Source organism: Neovison vison, chromosome 12, assembly GCF_020171115.1.
Source record: "Neovison vison isolate M4711 chromosome 12, ASM_NN_V1, whole genome shotgun sequence".
NCBI lineage: Eukaryota > Metazoa > Chordata > Mammalia > Carnivora > Mustelidae > Neogale > Neogale vison.
The window spans coordinates 42,038,061-42,066,033 of NC_058102.1; the positions used below are offsets into that span (position 1 = coordinate 42,038,061).

General features: G+C 38.0%; 2 pseudogenes; one reads left to right on the forward strand and one right to left on the reverse strand.

Annotated features, from left to right (window-relative positions):
- Window positions 1-13,665: 13,665 nt before the first annotated feature.
- Window positions 13,666-21,907, reverse strand: LOC122890883 (annotated as a pseudogene).
- A 3,418-nt stretch (window positions 21,908-25,325) lies between these two features.
- On the forward strand, window positions 25,326-25,429 carry LOC122892695 (annotated as a pseudogene).
- The last annotated feature ends 2,544 nt before the right edge of the window (window positions 25,430-27,973 follow it).

Here is a 27,973-nt window from a genome sequence, read left to right on the forward strand (position 1 = left end):
AAGTAAGCTACATGCCCACCATGAGACTTGAACTTAAAACTCTGAGATCAAGAGTCATATGCTGTACTGATTGAGCTAGCCAGGTATCTCCAGGAATATGTATTTTAAACATCATGAATTGGATCTCTACATAAAGCTTTTTGTAAGTTAAATTAAATTCAGAGCTAAGGCATAAAAAGAAACACTAAGACTAGCTCTTATAAAAGTGAACAGACTTCTCTGTATCCATTAAGTGGGACAGATAGAAAGACAAATTTGTAATAATGGGATAATCTTAGCTGCCCTTTGTAGAGTAGGACCCAAAGTAAAATATAATGGTTAGCAAGGAAGGAGAAAATCATAACAGAAACATCTTTATGATGGTTATCCTGTAATTCTAATAGGAAACATGAGAACATGAGGTTTAATGGAAACATTTTTGAAACGGAACAGTAGAGTAGTGACTTAATGGAGGTCATCATTAAAGGGAGCAGAGCTGTCAATGGTATTGCTAACTCATTCTACCTTGTATATATCTCTATAAAAACACAGATTCACCCTATGTCATAAGTTTGAGCAATCGGCAGTCAGAAATTCTCTCTTCCTCTCCTGTTTTGTTTGTTTGTTTTAAAAATTTCTTGCACCCAGCACGATACATAGGTGTGTAGTAGGTGTTCAGTCTTGGAAATGCTTCATGTTTTAAAGTAATTTGATTATATGATTTAAGATTTTGCACTATTTCTAGATGTATTCATTATCACTGGATTTATCTAATAGGCATATGACTTACTCTGCTTGAGCCACAATAACCTGCATTTGTTCAGTCTAGACCAATTATTCTAACCTCCAACTTGGACTTTTAACTCTGCCAGATGCTATTTGACAGTAGGTTCTCCAATACTGAAAATCTTGCCAAGCATACATTATGTAGTTGTATAATTACAGCTTTCTAGTACTCAGTATGATATTATTAGCTCAAGCTGTAGCTCATTTAGTGTACATAATTACAGCATACTCAGCAGTGAGCACTGACCTACAAAAGGGGGGGTGGTGGTGGTTTCTGGTGCTATTTTTTTTTTTATCTACTTCAATTGACAACATATGTAATTATTATTAAAACTCCAACAAATTTTGAGAAAGTTTGATACTCTACATTTTCATGCGCCTTTGGAATATCTAACATCATACTGATATTTTAGAGTATTATTTCTGCTAGTGATTATAACATTATTTGAATCACACTTTAATTTTTAAAAATTCTTTCCTCTGGTTGAAAACACCAGGGGACAAATGGTACAAAAGAGTGCAAGTCTTAATGAAATGTTCTGCTGGAGAGTTATCATTTATTACATTTTTATAGTGCCTAGGACATATTCACACTTTGGGAAATGACACTTTCTTGCCATCATTCCATTTACATATTTTACAGTTTCAAATACCCCTTTTTACGAGGCATAGGAATTAGCCTTCAAGCAAATGGTATTCAGAGGTGTACTCTCATGGGGATCAAGATTGTTCTAGCCATGAGGCATTAAGTCTTGGAAGAATTTAGGAGGGGCAACAAGGAAGTTTCAGTTTCCTGGACCTTTCCTCTCTAACTAGCTTCATATCTTTTGTTCCCTTTTCATATTACATATCCCAGTTGACACACTTTTCCTTTGTCCCCATGTTCCTCTAGGATTTACTTGCATTACAAGAAAGGTTAAAGCTTAACCCCAACATACGGCACTTAACTGAAACTCACAATATCAATAATTGAAGAAATTTAATTTTTAAAAAAGATGTCCTGAAGACTATTCTTTTACTTTTCCTTAACTGAATTGTCATAAATAACAAGAGCTAATGCTTTTGTACGTTATTTCACACTTGTAAATCTCTGTGAACCTTAAGAAGAAATCATTTTAAGTGTGCAGTATATTTTCCACTTTATTCAAGCACTCAATATTTTAATTCAAAGAACTGATTTTTAAGTAAGAAGCTTCAGTTTTCAAACTATTCACAATTTACATTTTAATTGGAATTTTAAATATCCTGAAGGTGAAATCCATGGCTGCTTCAATATTAAAGACCTCTTTCCATTTCCAGATACACATAAAAGTAATTTTCATTTATGTGGTTGAATGTTCACAGGCAAATGTAAGCAGGAGAATTGATTTTAATTCCATAAAAGTCTTTTTGGTATTATGTAAAAAGATTCTTACCAGCAAAATCAGTTAACAAATTTATAAAGAGCTTTCATTTTATGTGGGCATTTGTCAGACTGTGGTCTGACCAATAACACACACACACACTTTTCTTTATGCTAAACCATGGTATAGTATGGTTCCACTTAAATCATCTTGACATCTCCCTTACGCTGACCCTGTGCCCATTATAGAACCAAATGACTATTAGGAAATTCAGTGAAAGATACACAAACAAAATGGGCCTCTCTTGATATGTGTCAATAAAGTACAGATATGTTAGTGCTGTTTGAGATCATTTGGACTGGCATTGTCATTTACAAACAAAGGCTCAGAGACATCGACCTAACTTGTAACACTCACACTGTCTCTAAAGGTAAAATCTGATGTCATCATTATCATCATCATCATCATCAAAAAGATAGCTAAAAGAAAAAACAACTAGTAATTTGCAGAAAGAATTACTCTTACAGTGTTCATGTAGACAAATGACTCCAAGACAAAGCAAAAAAATCTGGGCAGGTCTGCTCTCCCAATTTAGAGGGAGATCAGCAAAAAGTATCAGCTTTACCTAAATCCTTTTGCAACACAGATGATAATCATTTAAAAGAAACTTACGATTTCATTTGTAGATCCCTCCCCCCTCATTTTGCCCTCCTGCCATATCTTCCTTGTTCTCTCACCACATCAAGGAAGACTCTTCAAAAGGAAACACAAAAATTTCAAAATAATGAAATAAAAGTACAAGAATTTTTCAGGATCCATCCCTATCAGTTTTACTCAGAAGCAATTTGTGTTGCCTCTGTTGCCTGTTTCTTTTAATCACTAATGTTATTATTTATAATTTCTGAGGGCTTTTGTTCATGGTTGGTCACTGACTCTTAGGAAGAAACAAGAACCACCCTCTCTCAAGGAAGCTTTGTAAATTGCTGCTTGGATTGTTGCTAAGCCTGGTTTTTCTGCCCTATAGGGGACTCCAGAATGGTGATTCACAAGCCGAGATTTATCACTTGCTATGTCCAAAGAGGCAAGGAAAATATTTATTTCTGTCATTTTTCTCAAGAAGTTGAGTCACTCACATGTCTCTCTTGGTACTTAAAAGTCTATAGTTTAAAGTAACTATATGACAATCTTCATAAATGGATATAAGCTGATAGCAAAGCAGCGTTACAATTCAACTTGCAAAGCATTGTGTTAACATTCATATATATTTTCTCTTTTGATCCTATGAGGTTGTAACATCTTTGGTCCCCATTCAATATGAATGAATGAAACAAACAAAATGGTTGAGCAGTTCACCAAAGGGCCTGCCCTTGGTGAGTGGTAGAACTGGAATTCAATCCATGTCTGTCAGATGCCAAGTTTAAGTGCTTAACCCTCTTTTTTCAACTATTGGGGACCTTTCCCAATAACCCAGACAGGGCTCTGGCAAATATTGCTGAAATATATGGTGTATATCTCTATCTACCTATAAAAAGGGACCCAAAGCTACTCTTCCTGATGCTCTCTGAGGCTTTCAGTCCTTTCAGAGAGTGCTGTTTTAGTTCCTGAGCACCATCCATGTGTTGTTTAGTACAAGAAAAGTTACTTTCAGTAAGAAGTCTTTTCTAGGGGTCAATTTCATAAATGCAGCAACATCCACTACCTTTCAATGGGATCCAGCTGAGTCTGGCAGAATCATCACCGGGGTAATGATCCAAACACGGGCTTTGTCTCAATAACGGCTAAGACATACCCTACAGTACCCATCTCAGGATCTCCTAAGAGGGGGGAAACCACTAGGCCAAGTCACTGGCTGGGATGGGGGGCGGTGGGGTTGACAGAATTTGGATCCCGGTAATCAGATTCAGACTGCTCAGTGTTTTCGAAAACTGGCGTTCACCTGTGGACAATATTTTCCTTGAGGATTCTCCTACAGAAACCTTTTTAGTGCCTCCATCTGTTCCTTAACCTTCTGGTCAGGTCTTTACAATTCAAAAATAACTGCCAGAAGTTATTCAGGTAATTTTTGTTAGTTCAAGTCAAGCACTTGCTCCCTCTTACTTAAGCTGCCTGTGGCTGCTTCACTAAAGGATTGTTTCTTCAGTAACACTGGACTTTACCTAAGAAGTCTGTTGGCAGCACAGATAACCAGAAATTTTACAGGACACTTGGTAGTAATGATTGTGGTAAGAAGCATTTCATGGGAATTTATTCTCTTCTTTAAAAGAAATATAGACTATAAATACTAGACTCTGCCAGAAAAAGAGTAAATCTTAGGTTGGCTGAAGAGGGGAATTTTTGTGTTTTTATATTTCACCGTATCATTTTGATTTCAGTTTGCAAAGCTTTATAAGTCTTTAAATGAATACCTTTTTTTTCTGTGAGCCAAAGAAGAACTTTAGCATTTGTTCTGGTTTATTTTTAATTTCTTGCCTGCTAAAAAACTATGAAAGGTATTTTCTAAAATAAGAAGTAATAATGGCTGATAAACACCAAAAAAAGTATTGTATCTAATTGTTACAATTTTTTTTTAAATTTGTGAATTAAGGGCGCCTGGGTGGCTCAGTGGGTTGGGCAACTGCCTTCGGCTTGGGTTGTGATCCCCGGGTCCTGGGGTGGAGTCCTGCATCAGGCTCCCTGCTCCATGGGGAGTCTGCTTCTCCCTCTGACCTTCTCCTCTCTCATGCTCTCTCTGACTGTCTCTCAAATAAATAAACAAAATCTTTTTTTAAAAAAATTGTGAATTAAAAACGAGAAAGAGGAACGCCTGGGTGGCTCAGTGGGTTAAGCTGCTGCCTTCGGCTCAGGTCATGATCCCAGCGTCCTGGGATCGAGTCCTGCATCGGGCTCCTTGCTCTGCAGGGAGCCTGCTTCTCCCTCTGCCTCTGCCTGCCACTCTGTCTGCCTGTGCTTGCTCTCTCGCCCTCTCTCTCTGATAAATAAATAAATAAACGAGAAAGAAAGAATTAAAAAAACAAAAAAAGCCAGTAAAATATGTATCAGTGAACTCAATCCCCGAGGGGGCCTTCTGAAAAACTGCGTGAAACCCACCTTAGAATTGTCCCACCAGGGAATAGGGAAGCTGGTTCCACTAGCTGAAGATGGTGTTGACTCTGCATTTGTGATTCCAGTAGTAGTAAGAGCAGTTGTGGGGCCGGAGAAAGGCTTCCTGTGAAGAAACAAAGATGGAGGAGGTGTGAGGAAGTCAGATGCAAGTTGTTGCTATATCTACCGGCAGGTAAGCTTAGATAGAGATGGGTGTGGCATATGGGGTGGGGTGTTAACAGTTTCTGTCAAACAGAAGCTGGATTGAACCATGAAGGGTGAGCTTCCTAATAGTTCAACTAGAAGTTATGCCCACTTAGCTGCTCCCTGACTGGCCTCAGGCATAGGGCAGACTCTGCCTCAGCTGGAGGAATGGAAGTAGGAGGTATCTTGCCTCGGGCAAGTGTACATAAGAGAAAAGAGGAGTGGGCAGAGGCAGTCCTGCTTGCTAGTCTGGTACATCACTCCTTCCTGGAGGAGTGAGTGTCAGAGTAGAGAGCGAGGGACGGCCCCCCAAACACCAACGTGTAAAAGCTAATACTGCAATTAAAAGAAGAAGAAAGAAAATAGTGGTATACACATGTTATTTTTGACTATCAAAGTATATACCCGCCAAGTAGCTAAAAATTTGCAAAAGAAGTTAGTTACCTGTTGGAGAATGGCAACTGGGATTAAGAGGAATAGAAGAGGGACTGCTCTTTTTCACTACAACCTTATCATACTATTTGACTTTTTAAATCTGAATCCATGTATTATTTTGATAAAACATTGAATTTGAAAAAACTATGTAGCAGGCCCACCACACTGAGGAGGAAAAAGGTTTTGTTTTCTTTCTTCTTTTTTTTTTTTTTTACCAGTTATAACAATAATACTAATTATAAAAAGTTCTACATGAAGAAGTGTTACTTTTGTAATCAGGAAAATACAAATACACACTAAAAATACTTTAAATACATAAATCAAGCATATGTGAGTTGGATTCACTGATATGGTGCTTCTATGTATTAGGCACTTACTAAGTTTATTTTATTTTGCTAATTAATTCTAAGAAGCAACAGTGAAAATAAATTTAAGAACATATACTATGCTAGTTCAGACACCTCTGTTTGAAAAGTCTGCAGCCTATTGGGATGTAATAAAACTAGTGAGATACCAATGTGAAATGCAAGAAACTCTGGACTTGGAGAAAAAAAAAAGAAAAGAAAACTAAATTGGAGTTTTAGATCTGCTACCCACTAACTCTGATGTTATTTTCTTGAATATCACTGAGCCTTGATTTCCCTCTGTAAAGGGGGTTAACAACACTGACCTCACAGGATTATTTTTGAGATGAAGTGAAATAATATATGAAAGCACTGTAAACAGTTATACAAATATAGGTATTTATTTGAAAGCTCTGTTTTTAATGTTAGATTTATTTTTTTTAAAGATTTTATTTATTTATTTGACAGACAGAGATCACAAGCAGGTAGAGAGGCAGGCAGAGAGAGAGGAGGAAGCAGGCTCCCTGCTGAGCAGAGAGCCCGTGGGACTCGATCCCAGGACCCTGAGATCATGACCTGAGCCGAAGGCAGAGGCTTAATCCTCTGAGCCACCCAGGCGCCCTTAATGTTAGATTTAAAAATAAAAAACTAGGGGTGCCTACGTGGCTCAGATGGTTAGGCATCTCTCTTTGGCTCAGTTCATGATCTCCAGGTCCTGAGATCAAGCCCTAGGTAGGGCTCCCAGCTCAGCAGGGAGTCTGATTCTCCCTCTTTCTCTGCCTCTCCCACTGCTCATGCTCTCATTCTCACTCTCTGTCTCATCTATATCTATGTCTATATCTCTCTGTCTCAAATGAATAAATAAAATCTTTTAAAACACACACACACACAAACCCAAAAAAACTAATTATAGATATCCTATTAAAAGAAGAATTATAAGGGCACATTTTAAAATTAAAACTTCATTAGAAAATAAATTGCTCTTTAAGGTGTATATGAAGATAAATATTACCGTCTTTATGCATTGGCATAAAAAAAAGCATACGTTTTTTTTTTAAGATTTTATGTATTTATTTGACAGAGAGAAATCACAAGTAGATGGAGAGGCAGGCAGAGAGAGAGAGAGGGAAGCAGGCTCCCTGCTGAGCAGAGAGCCCAATGCGGGACTCGATCCCAGGACCCTGAGATCATGACCTGAGCCGAAGGCAGCAGCTTAACCCACTGAGCCACCCAGGCACCCCTTCAGCATACTTTTAACAATTGTGTTTTTCACCTTACAATTTTTTTTACCTAATTATAAAGGTAATGTGTGTTTATTAATATATCCTCAAATGTATCTTCCCCAAAAATGACTTTTAATGGTTACAAACCATTCCATCAAGCAGATTTGTTGTAATTTGACATCTTCCTATTGTTAAGAGAGTTTGGTTGTTCCCAATTTTTCAGTATTATAATTAACCTGAGTTCAGTGTGTTACAACACAAACTGTTACACTGAGTCAGAAATACCTATTTATTCATCTGTTTCCCCCACTGTATAATAAGTTTTGTGAGGGACTTTTATTTTTTGCCAATGTTACTTAGTGCCTAATATTTTTTCTAGAACACAGTATCTAGTGCTCACTTCATCAGCACATATACTAGAACACAGTATCTATGTATATAAATATGTGCTATGTGAATGAACAAAGGAATGAACTAATGAAAGCTAGTATTTCCCCCACAGAATTTAAGTGGTATTGCAGGGATGCTTAACAAAATGAGATAACCTTTATGAAAGAGCTTTTTGTGTTTTAAACATTATTATCTTTTAGTCAACATTATTTTTGCTGTTTCAACTGTTACCATGAACCAGAACAATAAGAGACATTAGAGGGGCAGATGTGGATGTCAGTGGGGACATGATATGGGAGAGAGGGGTGACACATGCCTCTTTTTCTTCTAGACACTGGCAAGCAGGCTCTATTTACAGCCCTTTGTCTGCCGTGGCAAGGACAAAGCTTTCATCTTAATAGAATCATCTGTTGGCAGTGCAGTAAGCAGCTTTTTCAAAGCAGGAAGGAAAAAAGAGAAAGGAAAGGCTATGGGGGAGGGGAAATTATTGTTCTCATTTTCTACAAACTATGAGTTAGAAATAAACAAAGAGGAATATATGGAAACAAATGCAGACTGCAGCACTGACTCCCTCTGTATACCTAAGTTTTGTGCTTGAGACCAACACAAACGTCTATTTGCTAAAATCCGAAAGGAAACAGAGTACTGCACCAGAGCAGTACATTGAAATAAATGTAGAGGTTAGAAAGCCATGGAGGCAGTATCTATCACAGAAGGAAAGCTATATTAGGGTAATTTCTGATTTAAAGGGGGCACAAAGGAACCTTCTGGGTGATGGAAATAGTTCATATCTTGTTTGGAGTGATGGGTACACAGGTGTATACAACTGTTGCAACTCTGAACTAACCACTTAGGATCTCTGTGTATTTTACTGAAAGTAAATTGTGGAGGCTGCTTTTAAGTAATCAACTTGAGCAATGGAAACCTGAGTAAGGTAAAGGGGTCCACAGGTGCCACTGGGCTGAATACAAACAGTCCCATTAAGTGACTCACTTCAAAATATCCAAAAGCTCTAGCTGACCAATGGGCTACTTATCCCCAGGAACAGGTATGAAAAAAGAAAAATTGTGTACGTTCCCATATCTCCTTCACTTTTTCCCCTCCTGCCCCCTTTCCCCTAGCAATGTGTTCTGTAAACTTCTATCTCTTTTCTTGTGCTTAGGGTGAATTCTTTCATTGCCAGCCCTGCCAGCCTCCGCCAGATCGGGTCATGTCACATAAACTATAACTTAATTTTAAAAAATATTAAGTAATAGAGGTCTTTTTTCTGGTTGCAAAAATAACATGCATCCATTCTAAGAAGTTTAGAAAATACTGATATGCACAAAAAAGGAAATAAAAATTACATGGACTTGTATTGCCTGGAGATAATTACACTCAATATTTGCATCATTGTTCTCTGAGTTTCCATTATCCCACCATCCCATTTAGGAGGCTACCTAATAAACCAGTAGTTATCATAATATGCACATATTCAGCTAATGACCTGACCACTGGTAAAATTTGCCCCCACCCAACATACCCAACATCCTCTAACTTAACCCTAGGTTTCATCCCCACCCATCCTGTCAAAGTGTTTCTCCAGCAGCCACTACCTGAATGTTGGATGTAAACATCCACAAATGTAATGGAAATTGACCCTAAAGTGGGTTATGAATTTTTAAAAAACAAGGTATACTTCATAAAGTCAGTGAACATAATGTTGGGAAACTGTAGGATCACATAAAAGCCATGGAAAAGCCAATTCCATCTGACGTGTGTGTACTAAAAGAAAATCAACAGGTCTGACGACAAGTACTTCAAAAGAGAATGATTCAGCTATCAAAGATTAGAAGAAGTGCTTTGGAAATAATGAAGGCCTCAAATTATTTTTTGTTACAAATTTATGATAGTACTACAAAAGTCAGCCATAAAATGGTGAAGAATATTATACCATACTATCATACAATTTTATTTTATTTTTATCATACAACTTTAATTTTATTTTTCCAAAGCACATGGAAAATGTAAAGCAGTTTGGAAAACTGTAAAGCACTATCTAAAGGTAAGAGTCAAAGTCCTTCTTTATAATTTTTTAATCATAAATCTTATTTTAAAGCATTTATATTATATGAAATGTTTTATAAAATAGAAACATGATCAAAACAGGAAAATATTCTTAGTGAATTTTTTTTCTTACATTTTTATAGTAACTCATTTAGAAATTTAATTTTTTTTCTGAGTTTTTTTTTTTAAGATTTTATTTATTTGACAGACAGAGATCACAATTAGGCAGAGAGAGAGGAGGAAGCAGGCTCCCAATGCAGGGCTTGATCCCAGGACGCTGGGATCATGACCTGAGCCCAAGGCAGAGGCTTTAACCCACTGAGCCACCCAGGCGCCCCTTTTTCTGAGATTTAAAATGAAACTCACTAGAGGGCGCTTAGGTGGCTCAATCGGTTAAGTGCCTTCAGTTCAGATTATGATCCCAGGGTCCTGGGATGAAGTAATTCATCAAGCTCCCTGCTCAGCAGAGAGTCTGCTTCTCCCTCTACCCTTCCCTCCTGCTCATGCTTTCTTTCTGTGTCAAATAAACAAATAAATAAAAACTTTATAAAATGAAACTCACTAGAAAAAAATTTTTAGTATCCTTTTCTCCACTGGGGGGAAAAAAAGCAACATTTTGCCATGGATCATCTTCTGGCTGTCTGGTATGCTATAAAGACCATGGGCATTGAGAACAGAAGATCAACACAAGCCCCATGTGAGTTGTGTGAGCTTGCATAAGTTATTTAAATGTACTGAGCTTGCATTTTATCACAGGGATAATAGTGGCTGTATAAACCACATCCCTGGGTAAGACCTGGAGAAGACCCAATGAGATACAAACTTTCATAGTTGTCATAGATTAGAGATAGCATCAGATAAATATCTAGCCCATGAATCAGTGAATTTTTTTTTTCATAAAGGCTAAATATATATTTTAGGCTTTGCAGGCCGTAAGTCTCTGACAAACTACCCAACTCTCCCACTGATGCACAAAGGCAACCGTAGATAGCATGTAAACAAATGGGCATGGCTGTGTTCTAATAAGACTTGGTGGACCCTGAAGTTTGGTTTTCATATAAATTTCACATGACATGAAATATTCTTCCTTTGATTTTTTTCAAACCATTTAATTTACCATTCTTAGCATAAAAATAGGCAGTGAGCTGAAACTGGTTTATGAGCCCTACTTTACTGACCTTAGGTCGAGCACAATGCCTAGGATGTAGCAGATATCAGTAGCTAATATTAGACATATAAAGTTATTTTATAAAATATCAATATTAGGTATAATCTATTGTCAAGTTTCTTGTTCTTCATCTTGATTTAAAGACTATCACCTTTTGTCCCATTATTACCTCTGTACCCTCCCAATACCTTAGGCTATAATTCATCTGGAACTATGGACTTGGCATCATCTAAAGCATTGATTGGACTCTTACTAAATCTTTTATATATTTCAAATTTTAATTCCTTGTTTTTCAATAAACTATTTTTAAAAACCTTTGTTTAAGTAAAGAAAGGTAATACTCATTCTAAAACTTTAAAAAATGGAGAAAAGTAAAAATGAGAAGGATTTCTCATTTTCCTGCTGTTATGTTTTCTACCTTCTCCTTTGAAGACCATTTTCTTTACTTAAACAACAGAAAAGAAGTAAATCAATAGTTAAGTGGTTATATTTTCTCTGCCATCTGTCACCATTACATCATTTTCTTCCTCCAAACATAGCTTTGTTTTGTTTTGTTTTAACTGAACTGTTTTTTTATCCTCAACTTCAGCTTGTTCTGTTCTTTATCCTTCCAAGTTTTCCCTCCGCCTGTGTCCTTGGTTGTGCACCCCTCTATCATCAGCATCTATCTCAACAGAGCCCATTCTCTTCAGCCACATGTTGTTTCTTTGGTATTTTCTTCCTCATCAACTTTTTGTGTGATTGTAATTTCTTGTAACCCATGTTTCCCTAGCCATACCAACCTAAAGATAAAATGGAATCATATAACAGTAATAAATAATATTTCTTTCTTTCTTTTTTTTTTAAAGATTTTATTTATTTACTTGACAGACAGAGATCACAAGTAGGCAGAGAGGCAGAGAGAGAGGAGGAAGCAGGCTCCCTGCTGAGCAGAGAGCCCAATGTGGGGCTCGATCCCAGGACCTTGGGATCATGACCTGAGCGGAAAGCAGAGGCTTAACCCACTGAGCCACCCAGGCGCCCAATAGTATTCTTTTTCTGATTATCACCCCAACCCTACTGTGGGACTTGTAGCTACGCTTAAAGTCTCATCCAGTTGTCTCTATGAAGTTCATAGGTGATATGACACATGTGCCCATCAACAAGTCATGTCAGCAATCTCCTCTGTCTGCCATGATTCTCTCCTACTCAGGCTGCCTTTGGAGATATCTGCTGACAAAACCTTTGCTTAGTGGTGTCCGGCCATTGCCACTATCGCAGGTGAAATCCATACTAAAGGTATTTTCTCCTGAAGCTACAAACTATTAAAATATCTCCCACTCCTGGAACTGGTTTTCACTGCTGCAGGATGATGGGCGTTGGCCTCTACTGGCTACCACTACCAGACTCCATGAATGTTGAAGTTGGAGGAGGCAATTTTTAGAATCTTTAATGCACTGAAGCTTGCTGCACCAGAGTAGGATCAAGGCTTTTCTCCTTTGTGCGTAAGCATTAACAGATGAGTAACAAGATGGCATTGTCTTATTATCATGGTATCTTACATAGTTGGTTGAAACCGAGCTTTCAGCTCTTGTAGTCCTCTTTCCTTAGGATTCTAACATGGGTTTATCGCCTCTGGGCCAGATAGACATCATGCTCTACTAATTGTCCCTCCTGTGTGACAAGTTATTGGTCCAAACCTAAGCGTACAACTTTCTCTTCCTTTAGAATGAATTCTTTCCCAGGAGACTCCTTTTCCTGTCATGCACAACAGAGGATTCATACCCAGACACTACACATGCAGACGTGTCTGAATGTCAATGGTGGTTAAAATTTAGATTCGAGCCAGAATCCTCCACTGCATCAGAATTCTACCCCTTAGTCTCTCTCCTTTTTCTTAATCCATTGTCCTTTTTAAATGATGTTGGCCATAAAACCATAGTTGCCTTCCTCTGGGCTTTGAGAAATCTGTTTTTCTAAAATCTCCCATATGTTTTTGTAGTGGACATCTGTTGTTTTGCATGTCTCCTCAAGAACACTACTCTATCAATTCTGCCTTTCCTATATCATCAGTTTCCTCTCTCTACTGGATCATTCTATAACATATAAATTTCTTCCATTTAAAAAAAGTCTCCTCTTGACATCCCTGTTCTAGCTACTGCCCCATTTCTCTGCTCTGTTTTATTGCAAAACACAGATACAAACTATGCTGTGGTTTTTAATATTTGCAATCTCCAAATTCCCTTCTCATTCTCTCTCGAACAGAATTTATAGAGTTTTTTGTTTTTTTTTTTTTACCTTCAGACCATTTAAACTGCTCATGGCAAGGCCTCCAAGTATTTAAATCCAAAGGTCAGTCCTTATGTTCACTTGACCTCTCTTCATTTGAAGAGTGATCTCTCCCTCTTTGAAGCACATTATTCTTTTTGCTTCCAAGATATCTCATCCTCTTAGATTGCCTCTTATCTCAGTGAATCCTGTTTCTCAGCCTACAGTCTTCTTTAGGGATTCCTTATCATCACCTTGACATCTAAACATTGAAGTACTTCATTTTTGAAGTTCTTTCTTCTATACTCTCTCCAGTGATCTTGTCCAGTCTTGTACCATTATATAATCTGTATACTGATAAACTCTGCAGCCAAGAACTCTTACCTGCATCCTATACTCATATATTCAACTGCCCATCACTATCTCCACTTTGAACCTTCAACAAGTATCTCAAATTTAATAATAATGCAGTGGAACTCCTGTTCTTCTCCAGACCTATTCCTCTGACAGTTTTCTCCATCCTGGTTAATAGCAATGCCAGCCTTCTGATCACTCTTGCCAAAAACCTCAGAGTTATCCTTGATATTTTCCTTTACTTCTCCTGGCCCCCACAATTCACTACCTTGAAAATACATCCAGAATCTGACCACTTTTAAGCAAGTCCACTGTTACCATTTTGGTCTAAACTATGAACGTCTCTAATCTGGATTACTGTACTGATCTCTTTCCTTATCTCTTGTGCCCTCCCTTTGGTTTACATTTTTAAATGTCAGCTACCTCATGTCATTACTCTGCTCAAGCTTTCCAGTGGCTTCTCAACTCATTAAAATCAAAGTCAATAGCCTTTAAGGCCTTTTGCAATATTTGACCTCATCTCTTACTCTCCCCTTGCTCACTTTTGCAAGATTAAAACCCATATATGCACTGCTTTCCTTCTCCCGTTTTTCCCACATATTTACAGAGCTCATTCTCTTGTCTGCTTTGGCTCAAATGTCCCCTTCTCAATAAGGCCTTCTCTGATAACCTTATATAAAATTGCAGCAATTTCTATTCATCTTCCCTGATGTTTTTCTACAGCACATATCACTACCTGAAATATTATATATTTTATTAATGTAGTTGTTTATTGTTTTCTCATCCCAACTAGATTGCAAGGTCCAATAAAAAAGGATTTTTGTCTTTATTATTCACTGTTATATGTCTGGAATCTAAAATAAGCCTACACTTCTGAGACAAACAACCAAACTGTTTTCCTGAAAAGATGTCCTTATTTATATTCACTGCAGCAAAGCATACAAGAATTTGTCTCACCATACCTAGGCCAGTATGAAATATTTTATCCAAAACAATTTGCTACTTTAACTCGTAAAAATTATAGCTTTTAACATTTACATTCTCCTGATTATTCTTAGGGTTGAATACATTTTTCTTTTTTTTTTTTAAAGATTTTATTTATATATTTGACAGACAGAGATCACAAGTAGGCAGAGAGGCAGGCAGAGGGAGAGAGGGGGAAGCAGGCTCTCTGCTGAGCAGGGAGCCCGATGCGCGGCTTGATCCCAGGACTCTGAGATCATGACCTGAGCCGAAGGCAGAGGTTCAAGCCACTGAGCCACCCAGATGCCCCTGAATACATTTTCCTTATGATTAGCCATTTTTTTAAAATGCGGAGAACTAGTTTGTTGGTATACTTTACCCACTTAAAAGTGGGTAAACTTTATCCACTTTACCACTTTTTTCTCATAGATGTGTATGCAATCTTTATATACTAATTACATCAAGTTTTCGTCTTATGTATGGTAAATATTATTGTCAGTTTATTCTTTGTATTTTATTCTTTGTATTTTATTTCTATTTTGTGTTTTGATGTGTAAAATCTCTACATTTTTATGTAATCATATCTATCATCCCTCTGTTATTTTTACATTAAATTTAAGTTTGGTAACCAGAAAAATAAGTAAGTATTTTAATAACAGAACAACAACAACATCAGAAATAAAATAAAATAAGCTGGGGCGCCAGGGTGGTTCAGTAGTTAAGAATCTGCCTTCAGCTCAGGTCATGATCCCAGGATCCTGGGTTGGAGCCCCATGTTGAGCCCATGTCGATTTGAATTGGATTCTTGCCACTGACAACTAAAAATACTAACAAATTCGGATTCTACTCCCAGTGTCCAACTCTAATGTGACATTGCTCTTCTCTTGATCTTCTTGTAGCTTCTGTATACTTCACTAACTAGTTTTTCCTTATTAGTAAAAGTCAGGTCTAGAGTGTAAGCTTCCTTAATTGCTTCTTTAGCCTTCTGAGTTATAAAATTATCAGGTAGACAAATAAGGAATTTTTCTAATTCTTTGCCTTTAGTAGAATGAAACATTCAATACATGGGTGCCTGGGTGGCTCAGTGGGTTAAAGCCTCTGCCTTCAGCTCAGGTCATGATCCCAGGGTCCTGGAATCGAGCCCCACATCGGGCTCTCTGCTCAGCAGGGAGGCTGCCTCCCCTCCTCTCTCTCTGCCTGCCTCTCTGCCTCCTTGTGATCTCTGTCTGTCAAATAAATAAATAAAATCCTTAAAAAAAAAAGAAAGAAATATTCAATACACATTGGAATCGTTGCAGCCCCTCCTCTAAACTGCTTTGGTGCTAGTTTTGTAACTGGAATTAGAAAGCAGCATCTCAAATATCTGTCTGGTTAGGTAACATGCAGCATAATCCTACAGTAATATATTACTTGCATTTCTCCCTTTTTGTACAGAATAAAATTATTTTCATTATCTCTATGCTTGGGTTTCTAGATCTCCTTATAAGTGAACATTATTTTTAAAGTCAGGAAACATTTATCGAATCCAAACTCCATGCCTGGTACTTTTCTAGATGCTAGGAATATAAGGATAAAATTTTACTTTGTTATATAGTATTTTCTTGTCACACAGTAGGTGTTTGGTAAACATTTGTTGAGTTAGTAAATAAGTAGATACACTGATACGTAGAACTACTTGAATACTCATTAGACCTATTTCCTTTGAACAAGATTTACCTTTCTATTGACCTATTTTAGTCCATTCCAACTATTCTTGGCAGTGACAATGATAGCAATAACTTTGATTTAAAAAGTACTAACTGACAATAAATGCAATGTTTTATTTACATTTCCACTATACCAGTCAGTAATCTGTGGGTGGATAGGAACAAAGACTAATTCAAGTTAATGTAAATGAAAGGGGTTTATATAGTACATTGCAATAAAAGTGTTGTCATATCAATCCTAGAATACCCATAAGTAATTGCTGTAATAGTGCACGAAATGGAGTTCTGGATTCATGGCATTTCTTGGGACCTCAACAGCAGAAATTCATAAACATGACCCTTTTGTATTATTGTTAATTACCATGACTCATTGGTATTTCACATGTCTGCTTTTTTCTCCTTTACTCTGGGCAATTGGCCACTCCTGGTTCAAGCAGCTCATGGCCAGTTAGAAAAACATGACCTTAAATGGCAACCGGCACTCAACTCAACATGGGAAAGACAGACAGTGATGGAGATGGGATGAATTTAAAGGTATTTAAGCCTTATTTAAAGGGGACTGCCAATTTTCCTTGTGGGAAAATGAATCTATGGTTGCCACAATAACTGACTTTTCACCAGGAACTTGGAATCTTGAGTGAAATTTCTTAATTTTTGAAGAATGGCAACTAAGTTGAAAGAAAGGAAGGAAGGAAAAGAAAAAAAAGGGACAAGCATCACTCCAAAATGGAGCATTTTTCCATGCCTTATCTTATTTAATCCTCACAACCCTGCAAAATAAATATTTTTATAATCCCATTTTACACATGAGGACATTGAGACTCAGAGAGCTTAGGCTTGCACAAAAGTCAAATAACCTGTAAGTGGAAGAGGTGGGACTCAAACAGCTAAATCCCATTTTATGTCCGTATTGCCTCTATGAAATCATGGTAAAATTTCAGAATCACTTTATTTTCCATTTCCACATATAGAATTTGTATCTCTGGAGCTAAAAGTGTCCTTATTACTCCTCTTCCTTGCAATATCTGCCTTTCTCTTATTCCATTCCAATCAACCATGAATGAGGCTAACTGAGCCAGTATGGAAGGTAGAAATGAGCATGGACTAGGGAAGGGAAGATTAACCCAGTAGCTTGACCAGCCTTTGCTAGCCTGTCAGAAATCACAATAATAGTGTCTGAAGTGGTGTGGGGAATTCAGGGTTAATTTGGATCCACATCCAGGAGGGGATGTGATCATTGTTACTGTCTCTTAGACTACAAAAGTTTTTGTCAAAGGGACAGTGATAGTTGTTCCATAGGGATCCATGATGATTGGAGAAGATTCTCATCTAACATCCAAGGGACAGTGGCATAGTTGGGGTATCAGGATAAGAAAGTGAAAAATGGATAGGTAGGTTGTCAAGGCCCTAGCTGGGGGTCCAGGATTGAGTGATAGTCTCAGGAAAATTTGACATAAAAACCAGGCATCTGGGTAGAAGCCCCACTCTAACACCTGAACTCCTGGAGTCAAAAATTAGGAAGGGAAAATGTAGCTTGAAGGCTAAGCAAGTATCCTAGAGTCCTCATGTGGTCAAACTGATTATCAAGCTTAGAACAGGAAGACTAATTCCAGCCTCTTTTTTGAGTAGCCTTCTAGGTAGTGATAGAACTGAATTCATAAAGCTGAACAGACATGTCTGTGTATGGACAGAGCTGAACATTGTAGGGACCATCCTTCTTACCTAAGGAACAAACTATAAGAGGTTTGCCTAGCTTTGCAATATTGATATAACACCTCTCTGGAAAGAATCAATGAACTATGCATAAACTCTAAATGATACTCAGGAAGATACCATTTCAATGGACTCTTAAAATTATATACTTTTTTTTTAAGTTTTTATTTTTAAGTTATCTTTACACCCAACATGGGGCTCAAACAATAAGATCAGTTGCATGCTCTACCAATTGAGCCAGCCAGGTACCCCAAGACTACATACTTTTTAAAGTAAAGTATCATATTACCAGTGTGAATGATTATTCCCATACTAATATGTTCTATGGATATTTTAATGCCAGGTAGTCTCTGAGTTTTATAAATATCAGGTTTAAGAGCATCCTTCCATTTATGCATCCACTAATACGTGCTGATATTACATGTACCTACTATGTGCCTCAAGGTCATTGTGCAGTCATACTGACTAACATTTATTGAGCATTTACCCTGCAATTGCATTGTTCATTTACATGCATTAACTCTTCATTGTTCACAATAATCCTATGAGGTAGCTATCATTGTTACATCCATTTTAAAGGCAGAAAAATAAAGCACAGAAAAGTTCAGTACAACTTTTAGTTGTATGCGAAAATGTTCCTAGATTTAGGAAATAAACAATTTAGAGAGATAAGACATAACTAAATATAGACAACCAGTCACACTGCCTCCCCACACATTCACCCAAGGTTTGCCTGGATCCTGAATATTTCCACCTTCTGTTCCAGTTGACATCCAAGCTACTCTAATGCCACCTGTTGATCAGCATGGGGAACTGTCTGACTCAGTACCTTACCTATAATCCTATTCTAGTGGGATTTTGTTCTACATTGCCCTCACCGCTTTATTTCTGGTTTTAAATATCCACTTTATTCTCTACAGAACTCAACATATATTATTTCTATCTAAAGAATAGATGGCTTATGAGACATCTATAGTAAAACACCTACCCTAAGAAATGTAATCCATTGTGAAATATCAAATGGATGATTCCATAAACATGAAAGGGTTTCTTTACTATAGGAAATCCAAGTAGAGGTGGGCACCTGGGTGGCTCAGTCAGTTAAGTGTCCAGCTCTTGATCATGATCTAAGGTCATGTCTAGGTCAGGTCATTTTCCTAGGTCCCACATGGGAGACTTCCTGCTCAGTGGGGAGTCTGCTTCTTCCTCTGCCCCTTCCCCCAGCCTGTGGTCTCACAGGCTCTCTCTCTGTTTTGCAAAAACAAATAAATAAAATCTTGAAAAAAAATAAAAAGAAAAGAAAAGAAAGAAAGAAAATCCAAGGAATAGAGATTGCAAAAAGTTTTCTTGAAGGTAAAAAGGATGACATCCTGTATACATTTAGTTTTCTGCCTCTTTTGCACTTTACCTTCTTCTTCTGCATTGTCCAATGTCTATAATATTAGGTTGTCACTAAGCTACCTCATGATAAGGGTGCTGTCTTTGTATGAGTCTTCTTTCAGTGCATTAAGTTCTGTGATGGCTTCATCAAAAGTGGTTTTAGGCATGGCACAAAAATAGACAATAGATCAATGGATATATACAATGGAGAAAAGACAGAATCTTCAATAAATGGTGAAGATTGGAAAACTGGACAGCTACATGCAAAAGAATAAAACAGGACCAGTTTCTTATACCATACACAAAAATAAACTTAAAATGTTTAAAGACTTAAATATGAGACTTGAAACCATAAAACTTCTAGGAAAAAAACATAGAGAATAATTTCTTTGATATTGGACCTAGAAACATTTTTCTAGATATGTCCTCTCTGGCAAGGGAAACAAAAGCAAACATAAACTATTGAGACTGCATCAAATTAAAAAGCCTTTGCACAGCAAAGAAAACCATCAATAAAATGAAAAGGTTACCCACTAAATAGGAGAAGATCTTTGTAAATGATATTTCCAAGAAAGGATTCATATCCAAAATATATGAAGAACTTATACAACTGAGCACCAAAAAGAAAACAACAAACAATCCAATTAAAATGGGCAGCAGAGGGGCGCCTGGGTGGCTCAGTGGGTTGGGCCGCTGCCTTCGGCTCAGGTCATGATCTCAGAGTCCTGGGATCGAGTCCCGCATCGGGCTCTCTGCTCAGCAGGGAGCCTGCTTCCCTCTCTCTCTCTGCCTGCCTCTCCATCTACTTGTGATTTCTCTCTGTCAAATAAATAAATAAAATCTTTTTTTAAAAATGGGCAGCAGACTCATATAGACATTTTTCAAGAAATAGTCATAGTGATGGCCAAACAGACACAAGAAAATATACTCAACATCACTAATCATCAGGGAAATGCAAATTAAAACCACAATGCAGGGCGCCTGGGTGGCTCAGTGGGTTAAGCCGCTGCCTTCGGCTCAGGTCATGATCTCAGGGTCCTGGGATCGAGGCCTGCATCGGGCTCTCTGCTCAGCAGGGAGCCTGCTTCCTCCTCTCTCTCTGCCTGCCTCTCTGCCTGCTTGTGATCTCTCTCTGTCAAATAAATAAATAAAACCTTTAAAAAAACAAAAACAAAAACAAAACAAAACAAAAAAAAAACCACAATGCAATATCATTACCTTACACCTGTCAGAATGACTAGCATCAAAAAGATAAGAAACAAGCATTGACAAAGATAAAGAGAAAAAGGAACCCTCCTGCACTGTTGGTTGGAATACAAATTGGTATAGCCACAGTTTGCAGGTGGCTTAAAAAGTTAAAAATATAATTACCATATGATTCAGTAATTCCACTAAATATTGGGTATTTATCCACTAATTCAAAAGGATATATGCACCCCTATGTTCTTTGCAACATTATTCATAGTATCCAAGATATGGAAGCAATACAAATGTCCACCGATAGATGAATGGATAAAGAAGATGTGGAGTGAAGGCTGCCTGGGTGGCTCAGTGGGTTAAGCCTCTGCCTTCAGCTTGGGTCATGATCTCAGGGTCCTGGGATCGAGTCCTATATCGGGCTCTCTGCTAGGCAGGGAGCCTGCTTCCTCCTCTCTCTCTCTCTCTCTCTCTCTCTCTCTCCTTGTGATCTCTCTCTGTCAAATAAATAAAATCTTTAAAAAAAAAAAGATGTGGAGTGAAATATTACTTAGTCAAAAAAAAAAAAGAGAGAGAGAGAGAGAGAGAGAGATCTTGCCATCTGCAACAGTATCAATGATGGACCTAAAGGATAGAATGCTAAGTGAAATAAGTAAGACAGAGAAAGACAAATACCATATGATTTCACCCATATGTAGAATTTAAGAAGTAAAACAAATGAACAAAGAAAGAAGAAAACGACAAAGAAAAAACCAAGACTCTTAAATACAGAGAACAATCTGATGGTTGCCAGAGCTGGAAGTTGATGGGGAAATGGGGAAACAGATAAAGAGGATTGAAAGAGCACCTATAGTTGCCAGCACTGAGTAATGTATACATATGTAAAAACATAGTATAATGTTTATGTTATAAACATTATAACACTGTATGTTGATTATACTTCAATAAAATAGAACAACTAAAGTAGTTTTAGCCAGTGTAAAGGCAAGCTTTGGGTTATTAAGGATTTCATAGTAGAGTACAGAGAAGTTAAAAGCCAGCCCCATGTGGATTGAGTGTATGGGTTGCCTCTCTTTATAGTTTATATCAAATGCTTTTTGGAAAGCTCCTCCAGAATTATCTATAGTTTGTTTTTAATCATCACCATGTTCAACAAAGGTTACTAGAAGTAAACTCCATTTTCAGATAAAAGACTTTACTTTTTGGATTGGTTGCATTGGCTATTAAGTTCTTACCAACAATTGTCAGACAGTGGTGCAAATGAATCTCAGTTCAGCCTTTTCAGCTGTGACTTCTTATCAGAGGTGTTCATCTTTTGCTCCATATTTGAAAAATCCTTTAGCGGCATCTGAAGACATTCTTATAGGCCGCCTAGAGCAGGCTACACTCTGACTGGGCAGTTTGGTGCTATGCTCCATCATGGTCTTCATACAGGTGAACATGTCAGAGTACTCAGCCTGCTCAACCAGCTTGCCTCCATCTTCCTTGGTGAACAGGTTGCGTGCAGGGCTGGTGGGGTTCCAGGACCAGGACACGGAAGACAGTGAGGGCAAGATACCAAGGGTGTGAGCACCAATAGTGTATGGAGGAGTCCTCCTCAAAAGAACTCATCTCTACAACCACTTTGATCTACATTTGGATTTAGCAGAGGACTCTGCTGGAGGCAAGGAGCAGGCCATGGCCTATACATCATTTTCAACTGGTCTGTCTTTCTGCTTCCAAATCTTGGTGCACTCATAGAAAAATTTCACTCCCACTTTCTTTGTTCCCTTTACAATCTCAAAGGGTACTGTCCATGTGCCTACCACCTTGAGGATCATGCTCTTGACCTTCCTGCAGGAGAGTCTCAATGCTGGGAGTAAAATCAATGATAAAGGAAAAATTCAATCTAATATATTTGAAAGTTGTTCAGAGTCCCCTTTAGAATCATCATGAAATTCTTACTGACCATTTCATTCACTTTCACTTAAATCTGTATTTTGAGGTGCCTGGGTGGCTCAGTCATTAAGAGTCTGACTTCACCTAAGGTCATGATCCCAGGGTCCTGGGACTGAGCCCCGCATTGGGCTCACTGCTCAGCAGGACACCTACTTCTCCCTCTCCCACTCCTCTTGTGTTCCCTCTCTCACTGTGTCTCTGTCAAATAAATAAAATAAAAATCTTAAAAAAAAATAAATCTAGGGGCACCTGGCTGGCTCAGTGGGTTAAAGCCTCTGCCTTCAGCTCAGGTCATGATTTCAGGGTCCTGGGATCAAGCCCCCGCATTGGGCTCTCTGCTCAGCAGGGAGCTTGCTTCGTTTTCTCTCTCTCTTTGCCCGCCTCTCTGCCTACTTGTGATCTCTGTCTGTCAAATAAACAAAATCTTTTTAAAAATAAATAAATAAATAAGTAAATCTATATTTTGGTACTTTGCTAAGTACCAACATTCAAAATGAAGATTTCTTACCTATCATGTCTTAGAATATTTGAGTTGGAAGGAGCCATAGAGAAGACTTAGGGTTCAACCTTTTTTTTTTTTTTTAAGATTTTTATTTATTTGAGAGAGAATGAGAGAGAGGGCACAGAGGGAGATGGAGAAGTAGGCTCCCTGCTGAGCAGAAACCCTGACACAGGGCTCGATCCCAGGGACTCCATCCCAACACCCGATGATCATGGCCTGAACCAAAGGCAAACACTTAACTGACTGAGCCGCCTAGGTGCCCCTAGAGTTCAACCATTCTGTTTAAGGTTCTACTCTGTGTGCCACCTCAAATCTATTTCACCGGGAGCTATTTGTTGATTGGTTGGCGGGACCAGCTTCCTGATTCTACATTTTTCTCCACAGTCCCTGCTCTCATTCATAAAGGAAGGCCTATGTTAGAGCTGGGGTGGGCAATTAGGCATGCCATGTCTCTGGCAGGTCTCACTTCTTTTGTTGTTGTGCTAGTGAAATTTATTTACATTACACTTTATCACATCAATCACATTTACACTCTGAAAATTTGTGTGTGTATGTATGTGTGTGTGTGTGTGTGTATCCCAAAACCAGGATACAATTAATATAATAGTTGGGTAACTTAATGAACATGGCTTCTTTGAGATCTCATCTGGGATTTTAGAGTGAAGTGTGTCCAGATGTTGCCGGGGCAATTAAAGAGAAAGTTGTAGATTTCTGCATGTTTCACCATAAACTATTTAATTTTTCAATATTCAAATGAAGACACGGATCTTCTAATGGTTTTTTTTTTTAAGATTTTATTTATTTATCTGACAGACAGAGATCACAAGTAGGCAGAGAGGCAGGCAGAGAGAGAGAGGAGGAAGCAGGCTCCCCGCCGAGCAGAGAGCCGGATGTGGGGCTCGATCCCAGGACTCTGAGATCACGACCTGAGCTGAAGGCAGAGGCTTTTAACCCACTGAGCCACCCAGGCACCCCTCTAATGGTTTTTCATCTTGTTTTTTAGCTAAATCTGTGGTCTCCTCAGGTATAACCAAAGGTTCAGCTGGGTGTCCAGAGTTCTCACAAACAGAAATAAGGTGTTGTCCATTTCCATCTATGACAGCTGCAACTATAGCCAGAAAGAGAGTAACAGTTATGCTGTTGCTCATACTATTTGTCAAAGGGGTAATCCTGTCAGGACTAGAACGTGGCTTCACTCTTTGCCAAAACCAGTAATAATTATTTTGAGTCACGCCAAAACCTGCAAAACTCTCCTGTCCAGCCATTAGACAGAGGTTAACCATGAGATGGGTTAAATGTTAGGCTTCCAAGGCCTCAATTCCTCACTCCTCTTGTTACATTTAGGGATGCCCAGAAAGACACAAAGGATGGCACAGATGTCAGCTGCTCTGAGCTTGGGGCTTCAGCATTGTTTCCCACTACTGCCTTCTAAGTAGTTTCTAAGAAGAAAAGATAGATTTCTTCTTTATTGAAGGCTTTCTCCTCCTTTTCTATTATTTTTGGCAGTGACAGAGCTGAACATTACCTAGGGATTGTAGGCCCCATAATTTCAGAGGCAGCCCTTCCCCAACTCTTTAATATTGAAGTTTGACATTTCCTCAGCGTGATATAAAGTGCTTTGCAAAATCAGCTTTAAGTTTCCCCTGCTAACCAATCTACAGCCTCACATCCATCCTAAATAGACCTTCTAGACATGCCATGTTCTCCTGGAGACCTTTAGCAGGGTAACAACTCAAAGAATTTTGAGCTGTTTTTCAGCTGTTTTTGAACTGTTCTTCAGCCGTTTTCTATTTTTCCTGAAGGCCACCCATCCTTTGAAGACCTCATTCCTCTAAACTGAATAGAGTTAGATGTGCCTCAATCTTATCTACATAGCTTGCATTTGTGCAAGAGCAAGAGAACCATGTACCATAGCTTGGCTTCTCTGCTGACTTGTGGACGATGTTCATCAGAGATTGCAGTATGAAGTTAAGGCATTCCTCAGTTTCAGTATGGATAAAGTTTCCTTCACTAACTAGCTTCTTTGAGTTCCTTTTAGTGGGTGTGGAATTGGAAGGAACTTTTTTAAATATTATTTTTCCACAACCATTCCTACCCTTTCATTTTGTAAGTGAAGAAAAGGATACCCAGAGAGGTAAGATGATGTGGTCAGATTAACACAGCTAGAGAACAGCAAAGACAACTAAACCCAGCTTTATTTACCTGTTGCATTTAAAAACCAATATTGTAACAGTTTTTTAAAACTATTTTAAAATATTTGATATTTCAATTATATTATGGATTCAGTTAATGGCCTATTTCAGAAATGAATCTTTATTTAAATCAAATCGCTTCTCGGCCTTTTGGCTAAGATCAAGTGTAGTATCTGTTCTTATCAGTTTAAATCAAATTTCCTATGGGAATGTGCATTTCTAAACCTAAATACTCAATTTCCTTAGTGTCAGTCAATTCAAGCCACTAGAATACTGTAGAATGGGTGGCTTGAATAACAGACATTTATTTCTCGCAGTCTGGAGGCTAGAAATTCCAAGATTAAGGTGCCAGTACATTCTACGGTTTGTGGATGGTTGACTTCTTGCTCTATCTTCATACGGAGAATTGGAGGGGTTAAGGAAGAGAGAGAAAGGGAGAGAGAGAAGGAGCACAAGCACTAATCTCATCATGCGAACCCCACCTGCATTGAAGTCTTTAAGTAGACATTTCTGACTATTCCCTAAACTGTCCTTTCCTTGAGTAGTTATTTAAAGTATGGGCCTATGCTTGTCCTTTTCCTCTGTGTATGGTCATTTGAACTGTTAACTCCTTGAACATAATTATTACTGTATTATGTTTTTAAGTAGTTTTGCAAAAACATGTATCATTATTAAAAATAAAATGAAGTGCAAAACTTGTTAGAATTCACATTTTTAAGAAAATGATTAAAATTTGAAGAGAAAATCAATGTAAATAACAGAAATTTTTTTCAGAGAGTTATTAAAACTTGCATGAAATAGAGGATGGGACTAGGTAACTTTTGAGGTTCCTTTTGGGCTTATGATTCCATCATGATCTTATTACCAATGGAAAGGAAGAAAGCAATGAAATTAATAGATGTGGACAGGCTTGTGACTTGTTTATAATCAAAGACACTATCTAACTTCTGAGGCTAGGTCAGTAAAGGTGATGCAGTTTCTGTCTCTCTCTCTCTCTCTTTTTTTTTTCTGGCCCTAAAATGCCCCAAATGCTGTTACAATTTTAGTCAGTGTCTGATGTTACTAGCATGAGAGTCTCTGAGCCTGATTCACAGAAACCATAATAAAATGTTTGTTGTTGTTTAACTCCACTAAGTTGGAGGTGGTTTCTTACACAGCAATTATGACTAGAATAAGTATGTTAGTATTACTGGAAGAAATATGTACTGGGAAGACCTGAGAGGGAAAGAACTGAAAATGAGAGAAGTTTGTATTTTGGTAGTTTTTAAAGAGCTAATTACAGCACATGTCATATAGAGAATGGATATGTCTGTGTGCGCATGTGTGTGTGTGTGTGTGTATGTGTCTGCTCATGGGTATGTGCCTACTTGGGGAGGAGGGTACAAATCTGTATGTTCTACTTTGGGAACTTAAAAAAAAAAGTTACCTAAGAATTCTATTTTCATGTAGACCCAAAAGTCTACAAGAAGAAAGTATAAAGATTTGGAATTGGTATTAAGTTTCATAGTCGTCCACAATTAATACTTACCACAAGAAAATGATGAAGCAAAAGCTATACCCACCCTGCCTTTGGCTTTTTTTTAATCTAGACTGGCTGTATTACCCCCCCCCCCCATTCTCAAGATATTTGGAATAACTGCACTGGAGCCTCTCTCCAAACTTCTGTCCTCTGCCTCATGCTCATCCATGTCCATTCTTTAGAAGAGGTACTACAGTGACTAAGACTCCAGGCTCTAGAAAGAGACTGCCCGGTTTTGAATTATGACATCTTCATCTACCAGCTAGGGGGCCTTGAAACTCTCAAGAATTGGGAAAATTTTTTTTAAAGATTTATTGATGTATTTGAGAGAGAGAGAGAGAGAAAGAGAGAGAGAGCACAGGTGTGAGTGGGGGAAGGGGAAAAGGAGAGAATCTCAGGCAGACAGCCCACTGAGCAGGCTCCAGCTAAATACCCTGAGATCATGACCTGAACTGAAATCAGGAGTCAGACCACCTTATCCCACCGAGCCACCCAGGCACCCTTGGAAAATTCTTTTTTAAAAAGGAAAAAAAAAAATCAAATTTATTGTTCAGAGCCTGTGTGCCCGGGGAAAAGAGGGACTGGTTAAGAATAAGCTTCAATGAGTAAGAGACTTAAAGTGTACAGGACATTACAAGGACATTACAGGCACCCATGAAATGACTTTCATTTCAAAAGTTAACCTAGAAAAATAAAGAAGGAAAGAAATCTCACTTCCTAGGAAATCAGGAAAAGTAAGAGAGTTCTCTATATGCACTGGAAGCAAATGAAGAAATTAGTTGTGAATCAGATTACCTTTTTGTAAGTATGCCAAGATTTCCCCACATATATTACAAAAGCTTTGTGCTTTAACTGCATAGCTAAGATGTAATAGGTAGATGACCCAGTGGACCAAGAGCAATAAGGAAAGGAGAAGACAAAATCCATTCTTTGGATAAATATGGCAAAAACAAAAACAATACCTACATTTGAGAAACCCTAGGCAGGCTTCAGTTAAAGGATACCTTTGACTAGTTTCACCAAAGATAATAAAGCCCCAGTTCACCAACAATTTGGTCCCTTCCTTAACTTGTGTTGCCCAGACCTGGACTATGTACTCAAATAAACAATCCTAGAACCAAGTAAGTCTCTAAAATTTAGAAGACACCATTCAAGTACACCAAATAAGATATACAGTATTTGGAGATGCACTCAAAAGCAAATCTGCTTTCCTGACAAAATGATGCTATGGAGAGTTTTACGCTTTTCTAAGAGACTGCAAAA